The 5,000-nt window shown below is 39.3% G+C and overlaps 2 protein-coding genes across 2 annotated transcripts in view; one reads left to right on the top strand and one right to left on the bottom strand.

The window, feature by feature from the left end:
* Window positions 1-3,589, bottom strand: part of LOC138011523 (uncharacterized) — a 14,981-nt gene extending 11,392 nt beyond the window's left edge. Inside the window, exon 1 of the mRNA XM_068858568.1 lies at window positions 3,239-3,589. The gene's annotated coding sequence lies outside the window, so the exon portion shown is untranslated. The remainder of the gene's footprint in view (window positions 1-3,238) is intronic.
* A 1,099-nt stretch (window positions 3,590-4,688) lies between these two features.
* Window positions 4,689-5,000, top strand: part of LOC138011524 (uncharacterized) — a 13,542-nt gene continuing 13,230 nt past the window's right edge. The window contains exon 1 of the mRNA XM_068858569.1: window positions 4,689-5,000. This exon is cut by the window's right edge and continues 82 nt beyond it. The gene's annotated coding sequence lies outside the window, so the exon portion shown is untranslated.

The following is a 5,000-nucleotide window of genomic DNA, read 5'->3' as shown; positions in this document are numbered from 1 at the left end:
CAGGAGTCATGAGTTCCAATCCCCTCGAAGCCACATGAATTTTTCAGGTGTCCATGAGAGACAACTGTTTCAATGTCCAGATAATTGAACAGATCAATTCTCTCTTTCATCAGTTCCTATAATAACCAAATTAGTACACATTATAGAATTTATAGACTGAACGACCAATCTGTGATTTAGATACAGAACATCATTAAAATGTCTAGTGTTAGTTGATGCCATAAGGTGATCTCTGATTGGACTTAACACTGATGTGTCACGGTGTGAAATGGCCGTAAAAATAATAAATTGGTTGCTGGGCCATTACGCATTTGTAACTGGAGCAAGAAAGAAGAGATTGGTCGCAGTCGCACTTGAGAGAAACACAGTGTAACTGTCTAGTGATGACACTATTCTAGTGGCAACTCTCTGGTGTTTTGACTCCCTTGGGGAACACTGAGCAATAGAACTTGATTTAACAGTAGAGTTCACTCCCTAATGTGACCTCAACCAGTACTAACCCTACCCCACTGGACCACTCTCCCAGTTCAGCCGGGTTGATTTTCGGTCCAATGGTTCTGAAGGCTAAGTCGCACATGAGTCATTGGCAACCACATGGCCAGAGCTTAACCCAGTTTCTGTAGCATGAAGCTACTGTTTCTCCCATCTAGACGGGACGCTAGTCCATCGCAAAGTTACCACATTTATACACCTGGGTGTAGAGTGAAAGTGGAGTAAATTTTCTTAACGGAAACAACACAGCGAAAGAGCTAGTTCTCGAACCAACTACCTCAAAGGCGAGAGTTTGGCGTACGAATCACCGTTGCGGCGCCCCACCGTGTCCCCACGATTCGGTCTCATGTCGGACACTTTAATTTGTGCGGGAGATAGCTTCGATCGGAGGGATATGTATCTAACGACAGCTAAGAGCTTCATTTGCATTGCTATGACACCACAATTACAGAATTGCGAATCGGTGAATTCGTTATCACAACCAAATTCGCTGGATACCGCATACTGTAATGAGAATGAAGACTGATCTTTTGTTTTGATCGTATGACCGGGCCTCCTGACAAACAACAGAGTATTTGTCTGTTCAAGAGTCCCTGACCCTTTAATTTGATTACTAGTATAACCTGTGCTACTAAGAGAAGTTCATCAAAGTCCGACCCCCATATCTTCCACGCAAAGTAAATGATATGAAATGACGCACGAAAAAAATTTCAACATGTTCAACTTGTCCCTGTGTAATTACAGCTTCAATTGTTCATATAATAATTCATTCAGCTTCAGGTTTACTTGTTTACAATAATAGCACCAAGCCTTTGGATATGTTTGCCCAAAATTGTATTCAATTGATAATTACTGTTAATTTTCTCCAGGAAAGTTATGCTAGGACGCAAAGTTCTGCTAGGAAGTGCACGCCGCAACCGATTGGCGTCACATTGTAAGAAGTGTTCCAGTGGTTTCAAAATCTCAATCATTACTACGCTAGGAACAGACTATATGTAAGTATATGTTTAGTTGCTTGTCTGGGAAAGTTAGTTCTTTGATTAATATTTTTTCCAGAATCTGTAGTTTTCAAGAATGTTACTGATACAGCACTTTTCTTGCTTGATCACGAGATCTTAGTCTTACTTTACATTTCAAAGAATCTTTCGGTAATGTGGCCCTTCAAGGAGGAGGGGTGGGTCCTTGTTCCCTTTAACCCTTTAAATATTTGCTTCTGTTCCCTAGATTGTCCCCCAAATTACTTTCAAAATTGTTCCCAGCTTTTCCCAGCTTTTTGATCCGTTAAATTGTTTCAAATTGTTTTTGTTCCCTTGTTCCCTAACATATTTTGTTCCTATGTTCTCATGTTCCCTAGTTCCGCAAACCCCTGGGATAGACTCGGTAATAGCCCATCTTCCACCGCCTTCTACTCGAAAATTCAGCTAGACTGACCCTTTTGCTCGGCGTCAAAATGGCCTCAGCATCACAGAGAAAACGACTGTGGTTCATCGCAGTTTTTCTTTTTAGGTCTTTAAGGGGAAAAAGCCTTACTGAAGTACGGCATCTAGTTTTCATTTTCGGGTATTCAAAGGCCATTTGAGAGAGGTAGCCACGCCCCGTGCAAGTAAAACTCAGTTTTGTAACCACTCGCTCAAAAAATCAATGTCCCATTAATTAATCCTTTGACTCCCAAGCAGACCTCAACCGGCCATACTTAGTATTTTACCCCGTCTAACGCCAGACAATTTTACTCGTCAATGGCTTAAACAATGTAATTCGAGCTAATAAAAGTTCATGAAAAATGATCGATACGAGATCCAGGAGATCTTGCTATTCCCAATGACATCACGAATGCAGTTTTACTTTTTTATCAGCTGCGTGAAATACTTCGTTCGCACGAATTCAAGGAACAACACTGAAAGCTCAAAACCGTTTTTACAGGATTCTGACGTAATTGAATTCAAACCAAAGTGTTTGTTTATGGCATTCTTAGTCTTTTGTTCATATCATTTCTATCTGAGACTAAGCTCTTGATCTTCCCAGTCGTCTTATGGATTTCGCTAGTATATGCCTTCGACATGCATGGACGGTTTTGTTTTTTGTAACTTGTAACAAGCGGTGGGATTGAAATGAATTGTTCTTATTCTCAAACTCTGTGCCAGTCAGTACCCTTGATTTTCCTGTAGTTCTAAAGTGAAAGTGTTTTGAAAACAGGCAGATTAGCAAAAGAGCAGAATATAAAACTGCATGCAACTAGGCCGGTTGAAGTACAAGAGCGGAGCATTCAGAGAGCATAGCAAATTTTAATTACTGAGACTGAACCGGCTGATCCAAAGAACCGTGGAACGAAGGAACGCAGTTAGTCCTTTGAATTTCACTGAGTGAACAAAAACAAATATCTTTTTTCTCTTTAATGGGACTAAACATTCTTACGGGAACGAAAGAAACTGCGTAATTGATAAAAGGTTGATTTCAGAAGAAATTACCTTCGGGTGAATCTTAAAGTCATTGCTTCTGCTTGGCTGATTTCACGAAAGAACTGATTCAGTTTATGTAAATTAAACTGCGAAGTCTTTAAAAGTACTTTGTGGAAGTTTCTAAAGACAGCAAGATTCTTTTGTTGTCGCCTTCAGCTATCAGAGTTTTAAAACATACGTTTTGCAAAACCAGGTGGGAAAGATTGAGCATTGTTCTTCATCGTTTGCAAAGCAGTTACCCTTAGGCCAATGCGAAACCAAGCTGCAGCTTTTCGTTTGCGTTTACTTACCGAGTTAGCGAGTATAATACTTGAAAAATTCCGTCCTCAGTCGTTCCAAGTTTCGATGAATATCGTCACGTTAACTTGCTGTCAAACGTTCCAGCTTAATCAATTAACTCTTTTTTGGAACAGTGTCACTCGTGATTTCCTCGATGCGTCATACTGTTTTATTGTTTGTTGCAGGATGTAAATTGCATTTTTGCTATTGTTCGTCTTCCTTGGTAGGGTGAACCAGCAAAATTAGGGCACTGTTATTTTTTCCATGATCCACTACTCCTAGAATATGGATTTCAGGAACAAGCAGGAACATGGGATAATTGCCATTTTCATTTTCCAATATCAGAATTACTTCCATATGATTGTCGGTGAGTAGACATATAAGCTTCATACAAGGTCGTGTATTCCCTCAACCAATCAGAACGCAGTATTGATAATAGACCACTAGTTGGATTTTACTAATGAAAATACATACTAACAAACCTTCAGTTCAGTTAAAATAAATAAGGTTGTGAATTCACCATAACCAGAATATTATGATCTCCTCTTGTTGAGCACTCAAGTAGAGCTCACCGGCGGTGTTGATCTTTTCACTCCAAGTGGCAACTTACAGATTTTATTTTGTCCAACGCCAGACGATTTTACTCGTCAATAGGGCCCCCCTCGGGCCTTAAAGGGTTAATTAAGCATGCCGGGAAACGTCATTCCTGGCAAGGAGTACCTAGCATGAGAACATCTCTTTAGAGTCAAACAGATAGGACCTTGAAACACTGGGACAGCAACGATTAGCACTTTTTACTTGCTCCGCAGTTCTCTAAACAATACCAAATTAAAGGGACTAAAAGGGACTTGCTGCCTGTTAAGCCCGAAATCTCTTCATTTCATTTATCACTTGGGTTCACATGTAAACGTAGTTTTCAGTACAATCGCGAATATGCTGTTATATCCTAGCAATATAGCGGGACAATTGTCACATGAACATACAGTCTGACAAAATTCCTTGGAACAGTACACGAATATACAGATGTGAAGCTTTCGTGGCTCACTTGATCTCCCTTCACAATATTGTTTGCACGCGAGTTTCTGAACCGATTTGGCAAAACAACTTTGTGGGAGGGAAAGAAAGATATTACAAAGTGTTTCGACAATTTTGGTTCGTGTTTTTCTATTGGCTTTCATAGTTTTATTGTCTCTTAGTTTTATTCATTATATTTAAACTAATACGTTTTGAACTGAAAGCCTTTTAAGATTTCAAAATCGAGCCAATAAAAGCAAATGTCGGATCATACTATACTACACTCCTAAAAGGTTTCCCTAAAACTCTAGACAATAAAAAGGATAAAATAGGTCCTAAAATATTGAGTTTTAAAAAACGTAAGACACCTTTTTTTATTTGCATTATTTTTATTGTAATGAAGCTCTTTTATAAACAAAACTCTCTATAATTTCTTCGTAATAAATTAGACGAAACACCTGGAATTGAAGCGATTCGTGGTCTCAATAATTCTACGAAGACCAAACCGTTTAAATTTTATAAGTGTTTCAAACATATTTCTTCCCCTCGCTTGAGAGGCTTGAAGACAGTTTCTCATTTTGATAACTCAAAGTCCTTAGGCGGTTACAATAATTAGATGGAATTTTTAATATCGTGACTTTGTCTGTCTTCTTCAATACGCGGCCTTGAAGCATGACCAACAAGGCTGATATCAGACTATGTGTGGAATGCAACGCGATTGCTGCGACACAAGCTGGTGGCTGGTACGATGGGTTTGTA

The sequence above is a fragment of the Montipora foliosa genome, chromosome 7, assembly GCF_036669935.1.
Source record: "Montipora foliosa isolate CH-2021 chromosome 7, ASM3666993v2, whole genome shotgun sequence".
NCBI classification, from domain to species: domain Eukaryota; kingdom Metazoa; phylum Cnidaria; class Anthozoa; order Scleractinia; family Acroporidae; genus Montipora; species Montipora foliosa.
This window is presented reverse-complemented; position numbering and strand designations above follow the sequence as displayed.